Below are 12,963 nucleotides of genomic sequence, written 5' to 3' on the forward strand. Positions count from 1 at the left end.
GTGGAGGCCAGATAGAGTCTCTTTCTGCAATACCTTCCAACATGCAAGCCCAAAATGTGATTTGGTTAAGTAAGAAGATCAGAAAATTCATAAAGGTTAGAAAGTAGAGGTGCAGGAAAATTAAACAGAGGTGCCTATTTTCAAAGAGAAAAAATGTGGTTAAAGAACAGGAAATAGAAGATATAGAAAATTTTATACAAAAAGAAATCTGTACGAAGAAGGAGGTGAAACTCAATCTAATCATGTTAAAGAGATAGTTGAGGACTCTCAATCAAATCCAATTGAAGTGGTTGCTAATGAAAATAGAGAGGAACATACTCAGGCTAATCAAAAGAAGAAGAAATTCCAAAGTTGATACAAAGGAATCCAAATTTGTTGAGGATTCCAAAGTTGCTGAGGATTCCAAAGTTGAAGATGAAGGAAACAAAGACAATGATCTCGAAATTCAAGTTGAGAACAACAATGTGAAGAGCCCGGAAATCCTGAAGAAAAATTCTTTATATCAAATCAGAACGGATTCATATAAAGAAATAAATCAAAATAAGAATAGGCAGTATTCATCAACCTTTTCAGTTCATCCCCCTTTCATTGTAAGAAGAAAGGAAAGGGAAGGGGAAGAGGAAGATAACGTATTGAAACATCAGGTTGGTATGAAAATAAAAATCCTGATCGGGATAATTAGAATTTTATACAATTTTTAATCTTGTCTTGTAATCTCCGTTTCTTTTATGTTTGATTACTACTAATTAAGTTCTTTGGGGTCGTTTGATTGTTATTTTTTAATCATATCTAAGATTTGTCTAGCTTTGATTCTTGACCTTCTCACTTTTAGGATTTTAATGAAATGGTTTTTAACAGTTTAAAAAAAACAATATAGTCTTATCATAAGTATTTTTATACACATAATTTTTATAATTTCAAACAAAATATAATTAAAGGTCCCAAATCACAAGTCATTCAAATTTAAAACCACCAAATCACAATCAATATGAAACAAAATTTAGTAAATGATTGTTCTCAATCTTTTAGAATTTTTGTGATTCTATATAGTCTTATCATATTATTTGTATTAATAAACCAACTAAATAGGAGAATATGAAGAAATGAATTATTTTCTTATACACATAGTTTTTATAATTTTCAAACCGAATATAATTATATGTATCAAATCACAAATTAGTCAAATCACTATAAACCAACATTTGTAATTGATCTTTCTCAATCTTTCAGAATTTTTGTGTTTCTATCCACGCCACATCAATATAGTTTTATTATATTATTTTTAAGATTAATAAACCAACTAGGTAGGAAAATATGCAGAAATGAAATATTCTCATACACATAATTTTTTTAATGTCAAACTGAATATAATTATACGTCCAGATCACAAGTCAATAAAATCTAAAGTCACCAAATAACAATCACTATAAAACTAACATTAGTAAATGATCGTTTTCAATCTTTTAGAATTTTGGTGTTTTCATCCACACCGCAACAATATTATCTTATCATATTATTTGTAAGACTAAACCAACTAAGTAGGAGAATATGCAAAAATGAATTATTCTCATACACGAAGTTTTATAATTCAAACCGAATATAATTATACATCTCAAATCACAAGTCACCAAATCACAATCACTATAAAACCAACATTAGTAAGGGATCATTCTCAATCTTTTAGAATTTTTGTGTATCTATCCACACGACAACAATACAGTCTTATCATATTAAGACTAAACATACTAAGTAGGGGAATATGCAAAAATGAAGTATTCTCATAAACATAGTTTTATAATTTCAAACTGAATATAATTATACGTCCCAAATCACAAGTCATTTAAATCACAAGTTACCAAATCACAATAACTATAAAACCAAAATAAGTAAGTGATCGTTCACAATCTTTTAAATTTTTTTGTTTCTATACACGTGGAAACAATATAGTCTTATCATATTATTTGTAAGATTAAACCAAGTAGAAGAATATGCATAAATGAAGTTTTCTCATAAATAGAGTTTTTATAATTTTAACTTGAATATAATTATACGTCCCAAAATCATAAGTCATTCAAATCACAAGTCATCAAGTCACAATTACTATAAACCAAACTTAAGAAGTAATCATTCTAAATCTTTTAGAATTTTTGTGTTTTTATCTACGTGGCAACAATATACTCTTATCATAAATATTCTCATAAACAAAGTTTCTATAATTTCAAACCAAATATAATTATATGTCCAAAATGTCAAGTCATTCATATCTAAAGCCACCAAATCACAATCAGTATAAAACCAAAATTAGTAAATGATTGTTCTCGATCTATTAGAATTTTTGCGGTAACAATAATTCTAAATCAATTAAATAATAGAATATACATAAATGAAGTACTCTATAACACAGTTTTTATAATTCAAAGATAATATAATTTTATGCCACAAATCACATGTCATTCAAATAACAATCACTATAAACCAACATTAGAAAGTGATTGATCTCAATCTTTTAGAAAATTTTCTAAATAGGAGAATATGCAAAAATGAAGTATTCTACAATACACAAAGTTTTATAATTTCAAACTAAATATAATTATACGTCCAAAATCACAACTCATTAAAATCTAGAGCCACCAAATCACAATCAATATAAAACTAATATTAGTAAGTGATTGTTCTTAATCTTGTGGAATTTTTGTGATTGTATCCACGCGGCAACAATGTAGTATTATCATATTATTTGTAATAATAAACCAACTAAGTAGGAGAATATGCAGAAATAAAATATTCTCATACATAATTGTTATAATTTAAACCAAATATAATTATACGTCCCAAATCACATGTGATCAAATCACAATCAATATAAAACCAACATTGGTAATGATCATTCTCAATCTCTTAGAATTTTTTTGTTTATATCTACACGACAACAATATAGTCTAATCATAAAGAGGTTGAATAAATGATCATTAGTGTGTCATGCAGATGTTAGCAGATATATATGGAAGGTACTGGGTACATAAGATATTGGTTGCAATGATGAATCTTTGTGATGATTTTCATCTTTGGTAGGAAGATAGATATGTTTGTTCTAGAACTTTAGGATTTTGTTATTTTCCAATTATTGATGACTTTGTTTGATTGTCTCCTGGTACATTACTGTGTGGACTAAAGCAACAAGAGAAAAGAGTAAAATCTCAGAGATGATGAACAAAGATGACTTCTCTCTGCATATATCTGATTCATGAATCATACATGTCTCACATTTCAATTTGTTTTCTTATGTGAAGGCTAAAATACAGAAATTTCTGGAAAAAACAAAGAAGAAAGGAGTAAGCAAAAACAAAGATACTCAAATAGAAGAAGTTGGATCTGATATAATGGATCAAGATGTTAGAAGACTGCGGAAAAAGGTTACTAACTTGATCAAACAACAAAAGCTGCATACAGTCCGGCAGATAGTGAACAAAAAGGATGAATCCAGACCCTGGGGTCAAGTTGTCAAAGCAAAGGTTATCTTTTTTTTTTTTTTTTTCCATTTCATGGTTTTCAGTTCAGTTCTATATTAGGCTTTGTGGGATTCAAATTCCTGCTCTGATTCCAGGTAGGGAGTCGTCTAATTGAATTGCTTTTGCAAACTGCCTACATACAATCACCAATTGATCAGTCTGCAGACTATCCACCTGAGATCCGGCCTGCATTCATCCACACATTCATAACAGTTGTGAAAGAAACAAAGTACTAATCATAATTGCTTCAGTCTTAATATCTCTCTTCATATCATAATAACTTTGGCTTTGTTTAGCAATGACAGGAAGGTTGGTAGAAGGTATGGTGCTATTCAGTGTGACGCACTTGTGCTTAAGGGTTTGGAGAGATCAGTGAGTAACTATATTGATATTCTTCTACTTCAGATATGTGAATATGTATTTGCAACATGTCATGCTGTTATAGTTATATTCATGCAAGTTAAGAGTTCACAAAACGATTAGCTTCATCAACCTTTAACCTGAGCTAATCTGATATTGGTCTTAGTTGTCTTATGGCATGTTAAACTTTTTGATTGCATGAATGGATTGTCATAATCTTACTTTTCCACCAACTTTCTAATTAATTAAAAAGACATATAAGTTGCCCTTGGAAACTGGATAATGTGAGTTGGTTGTCTTCCTCATGGACAGGCTAGGCACGTGGTCATCCCTTATATGCCAATGTTGATTCCTCCAGTGAAGTGGACGGGGTACTTGAAGTTAGATTTTTATTTATTTATCTAAAAGTGGAATCTACATAATAACCTCCAACTTTGCCTACAGTATCTTTTACTGTTCCTGTGTAGTTATGACAAAGGAGCATACTTGTTCTTACCCTCTTATGTTATGCGCACACATGGAGCAAAACAGCAACGTGAAGAGGTAAAACGGGCCCATAGAGAGCAACTAGAGCCTGTTTTCGAGGTTAGAGATCTCCTTCTTCAGTGATTTTCTACCCAACATAGTGTTAGTCTTTTCTGAAATATTCTTTTGTTTTTGTGATAAGTGGAAACTGCTTTTAGTGTCGTGACATTCTTAACTATCAATGAAATTCCAAATATTAATTGTTGGAAATTACTATTTGTTTGTTCAATCACTTGTGACGTGCCAGGCCCTTGACACTCTTGGAAGTACCAGATGGAGGGTAAACAAAAGGGTTCTCAGCATTGTCGATAGAATATGGTCTATTGGAGGTTGTCTTGCAGATGTGGTTGACCGTAATGATGTTAGTTTCTTTATCTTTCCCTAATGTTCTGTGATATTCTGGTTAATTCAGTTCTATTTTGGTGAGAAATATTATTAACATCCTGTTGGCAATGCAGATTCCTATACCAGACAAACCAGATACGGAAGATGAAGCGCTTCTTAAGAAGTGGAAGTGGAAAGTTAGATCTGTTGAAAAAGAAAACAGGGAGAGGCATGGTCAACGCTGTGATTTGGAGCTTAAACTTGCAGTAGGTTCCATTCCAATATGTTCAAAACTGTCTATAAAATTTAGTTTGGCTCTTGACAAGACCTTTGTTGCCAAGCAGGTAGCACGTAGAATGAGAGACGAAGAAGGGTTCTTCTACCCTCACAATCTTGACTTTCGAGGTCGAGCATACCCAATGCATCCATACTTGAACCATCTTGGTTCAGATGTTTGCCGTGGTGTTCTGGAATTTGCAGAGGGATACCCTCTTGGGAAGTCTGGTTTGCGCTGGTTGAAGATACACTTGGCTAATTAATCTTTATGCAGGCAGTGTGGACAAATTATCTCATGAGGGGAGAGTAGCATTTACCGAAAATCACTTTGAGGACATATTTGACTCTGCAGACAGGCCTCTTGAAGGCAGACGGTGGTGGCTAAATGCGGAAGATCCTTTTCAGTGCCTGGCTGTCTGCATTAATCTCACTGAAGCTCTAAGAAGCTCTTCTCCTGAGACAACAAGTTCTCATCTTCCTGTCCACCAGGTGCTATATGATGGTTTAACTTGGGTAATTATTTTCATTTATATCTAGGAAGGACCTTACTTCTGTTAGTTCTTGGTCATTCCTAGTAGGAGATTCCAGATTAAGGAGATTTGAATAATGTATTTTTGACACTAGGAACATGTTTCTTAGAACAAGTGCATATATATTATAGGATTTGTGCTGCTCTCTGAATTTCTATTATACTCAAAGAAGTTAATGACATGTTAATCATAAGCATGTTCTACCATATATATGCTGCATAATTCCAAGTCTCTAGCCCAGACCACCACAATATCATATTCATGACTTAAAGATACCATTCCTTCTGTATGACTAAAAATGTTTGGACGATCTGGAAAGAAAGAAAGAAATAGAAGAGTTTTTGAAGGTAAAAGACATGAATACGAGCGTCTCAAAGGATTTATGTTACACTCATTCGCTTCAATCCAAAAAATGGGGGCTTGAACGCGATGAGAATTTTTCGATCTTGTTGACATTTAAAATTCTTACGTTATTTTTTTCCTTCACTTTTGTAACGTGTGAATGCATATTGCGCTATTTTTAATAAAAGTTTACATTAAAAAAAAAAAAACTAAAAGTGCTTGATTTCCCAAACAGAGTACTTGATATTATGAGAAGAGATGCTGAAAAAGATCCTGCAATATTTCGGGATGCATTGAGGGCAAGGTTGTTGGTCAGTCAGGTTGGTCCAATCTACTACTGCATTCATTACATGATTTACATCAAATTCTGGAAAACCAAAGTATTAGAAACCATATTTTTTCTGTACTCATTTACCGAAAAGAACCATGTATTTACTGTTGCCAATAAAACAAGGGGAATCATGAATCTATTTCTTTTGATGATGGTATGCTCGTTTAGTGTTTGTTATCCAAATAGTATAGGGGTTTTATGGTACTGATCAATTGCAAACATATAGGTGGATAGGAAACTAGTGAAACAGACAGTGATGACATCAGTCTATGGTGTTACTTATATTGGCGCTCGGGAACAGATTAAGAAAAGGTTGAAGGAACGTAATGCTATTCATTGCTTCCTGTTATGCGGCAAAGGTCTTGCACATTCTTCATAATGTACTTGTGTTTTTACATGTATAGCGTCTTCCTTTTGTATCAAGGCATCTAACGTTAACATCCATGAGACCATGTCCAGTGTGCAGGAGCATATCTTTACCGTAACTGGCTTTTTACTCAACACATTTCTTTTTGGAAAGGACAAAACTGTTTCATAGATCCAAGTTTTTTGCAACAAAAAGTAGTGAAAACAATCAAAGGCGTTTCAGTAAAACCGAACACTTTGTTGCTCTATTTGCAAAAATGAAGTATTCTGCTACACAAATTTTTATAATGTCAAACCGAATATAATTATACATCACACTATAATATAACATAAGTAAGTGATTGTTCTCAATCTTTTAGAATTTTTGTAGTTTTATCCACGCGACAACAATACAATTTTATCATATTATTTATAGGACCAAACCAACTAAGTATAAGAATATGCAGAAATGAAGTATTCTCATACATAAAGTTTTATAATTTCAAACCGAATTTATTTTTACGTCCCAATTCAAATCACAAGTCACCAAATCACAATCACTATAAAACCAACAATGATAAATTGACCGTTCTCAATTCTTCAGAATTTTTGTGTTTCTATCCATGTGGTAATAATATAGTTTTATCATATTATTTGTAAGACTAAATCAATAAGTAAGAGAATATGCAGAAATGAAGTATTATCATAAACAGTTTTTATCATCCAAACAGAATATAATATTGCGTCACAAGTCACAAATAACCAAATCGCAATCACTTATAATCAACAATAGTAAGTGTTCATTCTCAATCTTTTATAACTTTTATGTATCTATCAATGCGGAAATAATCAGCCTTATCATATTATTCGTAAGACTAAACCTACTAAGTAGGAGAATATGCAGAAATGAAGTATTCTCATACATAGAGTTTTATAATATCAAACTGAATATAATTTTACGTCTCAACTCAAATCACAAGTCACCAAATCACAATCACTATAAAACCAACATTGATAATTGATCGTTCTCAATCTTTTAAATTTTGTGTGTTTCTATCCATATGGAAACAATATAGTCTTATCATATTATTTGTAAGACTAAATCAATTAAGTATGAGAATATGCAGAAATAAAACATTCTCATCCACTAAGTTTTATAATTCAAATCGAATATAATTTTACGTCACAAATCACAAGTCACCAAATCATAATCTCTATACACCAACATTAATAAGTGATTGTTCGCATTCTTTTAGAATTTTTGTATTTCTATCTACGTGACAACAATATAGTCTTATCATATTATTTGTAAGAATAAACCATCTAAATAGGATAATATGTAGAAATGAAATATTCTCATACACAGAATTTTATAATTCAAACCGAATATAATTATACATTCCAAATTAAAAGACATTCAAATCTAAAGTCTCCAAATCACAATCATTATAAAACCAAAATTAATAAGTGATCGTTCTCAATCTTTTATAATTTTTGTTCTCTATCAACGCGGTAATAATATAGTTTTATCATATTATTTGTAAGACTAAACCAATTAAGTAGAAGAATATGCGGAAATAAAGTATTCTCATACATAGAGTTTTATAATCCAAACCGAATATAATTATACATCTCAAATCACAAATCATTCAAATGATAAGTCATCAAATCACAATCACTGTAAAACCAACATTGGTAAATGATCGTTCTCAATCTTTTAGAATTTTTGTATTTTTATCTACATGACAATAATAAAGTCTTATCATATTATTTGTACGATTAAATCAATTAAGTATGATAATATGCATAAATGAAGTATTTTGTTAAACATATTTTATAATGTCAAATCGAATATATATATGCCCCAAATCACACTATAAAATAACATAATTAAGTGATTTTTCTCAATTTTTCTCAATTTTTGTAGTTCTATTCATGCGGCAACAATATGATTTTATCATATTATTTGTAAGTCTAAACCAATTAAATATGAGAATATGCAGAAATGAAGTATTCTCATACATAGAGTTTTATAATATCAAACTGAATATAATTTTACGTCTCAACTCAAATCACAAGTCACCAAATCACAATCACTATAAAACCAACATTGATAATTGATCGTTCTCAATCTTTTAAATTTTGTGTGTTTCTATCCATATGGAAACAATATAGTCTTATCATATTATTTGTAAGACTAAATCAACTACGTATGAGAATATGAAAAAATGAAGTATTCTCATACACAGAGTTTTATCATCCAAACATAATATAATTTTACGTCACAAGTCATTCAAATCACATGTCACCAAATCACAATCACTATAAATTAATAATAGGAAGTGATTATTCTCAATCTTTTAGAATTTTTGTGTTTTTATCCACATGAAAATAATGTAGTTTTATCATATTATTTGTAAAACTAAATAACTATGTAAGAGAATATACAGAAATGAAACATTCTCATCCACCTAGTTTTTATAATTCAAAGCGAATATAATTTTACGACATAAATCACAAGTCGTTCATATCACAAGTCATCAAATCACAGTCACTATAAAACCAAAATAAGTAAGTGATCATTCTCAATCTTTTATAATTTTTGTGTTTCTATCAACGCGAAATCAATATAGTCTTATCATATTATTTGTAAGACTAAACCAACTAAGTAGAATAATATGCAGAAAACGAAATATTCTCATACTTAGAGATTTTATAATTTCAAACCGAATATAATTATACATCTCAAATTATAAGACATTCAAATCACAATCAAAATAAAACTAACATTAGTAAGTGATCGTTCTCAATCATTTATAATTTTTGTGTTTATATCCACGCAACAACAATATATTCTTATCATATTATTTGTAAAACTAAACCAACTAAGTCAGAGAATATGTAAAAATAAAATATTCTAATATGCAAATATTTATAATTTTAAACCGAATATAATTACATGACTCAAATCATTAGTCATTCAAATCACAATTACTATAAAACCAACATTTGTAATAATCCAAATAGAATACAATTTTAGGTCACAAATCATTCAAATCACAAGTCACCAATTCACCATCACTATAAATCAACATTAATAAGTGATCGTTTTCATTGTATTAAAAAATTTGTGATTTTATCTAAGAGGCTACAATATAGCTTTTTCATATTATTTGTAACACTAAACCAACTAACTAGTAGAATATGTAGAAATGAAGTATTCTCATACACAGATTTTTTATAATTTTAAATTGAAAATAATTATACGTCCCAAATCAAAAGTCTTACAAATCTAAAGTCACCAAATCGCAATAACTATAATCGTTCTTAATCTTTTACAATTATTGTGATTCTATCCACGCGGCAACATTATATTATTATCATATTATTTTTAATTTCAAATTGAATATAATTATACGTGTCAAATCACAAGTTACCAAATCACAATCACTATAAAATCAACATTGGTAAATGATCATTCTCAATTTTTTAGAATATTTATATTTTTATCCACAAGAAAATAAAATAGTCTTATCATATAATTTGTACTACTAAATAACCTAAGTAGGAGAATATGCAGAAATGAAGCATTCTCATTCACTGAGTTTTTATAATTTTAAAACGTCTCATATCACAAGTCATTCAAATCTAAAGTCACCAAATCACAATGACTATAAAAAAAAACTAATAAGTGATCATTCTCAGTCTATTAAAATTTTGTGTTTTTATCTACACGACTACAATATAGCCTTATCATATTATTTGTAAGACTAAACCAACTAAGTAGTAGAATATGCAAAAATAAAATATTCTCATATACATAGTTTTTATAATTTTAAAACATTTCAAATCACAAGACATTCAAATCTAAAGTCACCAAATTCCCATCACTATAATCGTTCTGAATCTTATAGAATTATTGTGATTCTATCCACGCGGCAATATTATATTCTTATCATATTATTTTTAAGATTAAACTGAATATAATTATAGGTCTCAAATTATAAATTACCAAATCACAATCACTATAAAACCAACATTGGTAAATGATCATCTACCGAGTTTTTATAATTCAAAGAGAATATAATTTTAAGTTACAAATCACAAGTCACCAAATTATAATCTCTATAAACCATTGACTGTTCTCAATCTTTTAGAATTTTGTGTTTCAATCTACGCGGCAATAATATAGTCTTATCATATTATTTGTAAAAATAAACCAACTAAATAGGATAATATGCAGAAATTAAATATTCTCATACACATAATTTTATAATCTAAACCGAATATAATTATACGTGCCAAATCAAAAGACATTCAGATCTAAAGTCACTAAATCACAATCACTATAAAATCAAAATTAGTAAGTGATCGTTCTCAATTTTTTATAATTTTAATGTTTCTATCAACGCGGTAACAATATAGTCTTATCATATTATTTGTAAGACTAAACCAACTAAGTAAAAGAATATGCAGAAATAAAGTGTTCTCATACATAGAGTTTTTATAATTTCAAACCGAATATAATTATACATATCAAATCACAAGACATTCAAATCACAAGACATTCAAATCACAAGTCACTAAATCACAATCACAATAAACCAACATTATTAAGTGATCTTTCTTAATCTTTTAGAAGTTTTTGTGTTTCTATCCACGCCACAACAATATAGTTTTATCATATTATTTTTAAGATTAATAAACCAACTAGATAGGAGAATATGCAGAAATGAAGTATTCTCATACACGGGTTTTTTAATGTCAAACCGAATATAATTATACGTCCAAATCACAAAGCATTCAAATCTAAAGCCACCAAAGCACAATCACTATGAATCTAACATTATTGAGTAATCGTTCTCTATCTTTTAAATTTTGGTATTTCTATCCACACTGCAACAATACCATTTTATCATATTATTTGTAAGACAAAACAAACTAAGTATAAGAATATACAGAAATGAAGTATTCTCATACATAGAGTTTTATAATTACCGAATATAATTTATGTCTCACTCAAATCACAAGTCACCAAATCACAATCACTATAAAACCAACATTGATAATTGATCGTTCTCAATCTTTTAAATTTTTAGTGTTTATCCCTTTGGAAACAATATAGTCTTATCATATTATTTGTAAGACTAAATCAACTAAGTATGAGAATATGCAGAAATGAAGTATTCTCATTCACCGAGTTTTTATCATTCAAACAAAATATAATTTTACGTCACAACTCACAAGTCATTCAAATTACAAGTCACCAAATCACAATCACTATAAATCAATAATAGGAAATGATCGTTCTCAATATTTTAAAATTTTTGTGTTTCTATTTACACAGTAACAATATAATCTATATTATTTGTAAGACTAAACCAATTAAGTATGAGAATATGCAAAAATAAAATATTCTCACACAGAGTTTTTTATAATTTCAAACTAAATATAATTAGATGTCCTAATCACAAATCTTTCAAATTTAAAGAACCAAATCAAAATCACTATAAAATCAACATTAGTAAGTGATTGTTCTCAATCTTCTAGAATTTTTGTGATTCTATCCATTCAACAACAATATAATCTTATTATATTATTTGTAAAATTAAACCAACTAAGTATGAAAATACGAATAAATGAAATATTCTCAGTTTTATAATTTCAAACCAAATATAATTTATACGTCCCAAATCATTAGTCACCAAATCACAATAACTATAAAACCAACATTGGTAATGATTGTTCTCAATCTTTTAGAATTTTAAGTTTTTATCCACGCTGTAATAATATAGTCTAATCATATTTTTTTAAGACTAAACTAACTAAGTAGAAAAATATATATAAATAAATTATTTTCATATACAAAATTTTTAAATTTCAAACCAAATATATTTTTACATCACCAAATCACAATCATTATAAACCAAAATAGAATGTGACCATTCTCAATCTTTAAAAATTATTGTGTTTCTATCGACGCGACAACAATATAGTCTTATCATATTGGTTTAAAACTAAACCAGCAAAGTCGGAGAATATATATTAAAACTAAGTATTCTAATACTCAGAAATTTATAATTTTAAACCAAATATAATTTACATCTCAAATCACTACTCATTCAATTCACAAGTCATCAAATCACAATCACTTTAAAACCAACATTGGTAATGATCGTTCTAAATCTTTTAGAATTTTTTGTTTTTATTCATGCGACAATAATATAGTCTTATCATATTATTTGTAAGACTAAATCAACTAAGTAAGAGAATAAACAAAAATGAAGTATTCTCATACACATAGTTTTATAATTCAAACGAAATATAATTTTACGTCACAAATCACACATCACAATCACTATAAAGCAACATTAATAAAGGATCGTTCTCAATCTATTGTGTTTCTATGTACGCGACAACA

The 12,963-nt window shown here is 28.9% G+C and overlaps 1 pseudogene; it reads left to right on the plus strand.

Annotated features, from left to right (window-relative positions):
• Positions 1-296: 296 nt before the first annotated feature.
• Positions 297-5,629, plus strand: LOC124921795 (annotated as a pseudogene).
• Positions 5,630-12,963: the final 7,334 nt, after the last annotated feature.

This window comes from Impatiens glandulifera, chromosome 1, assembly GCF_907164915.1.
Source record: "Impatiens glandulifera chromosome 1, dImpGla2.1, whole genome shotgun sequence".
NCBI classification, from domain to species: domain Eukaryota; kingdom Viridiplantae; phylum Streptophyta; class Magnoliopsida; order Ericales; family Balsaminaceae; genus Impatiens; species Impatiens glandulifera.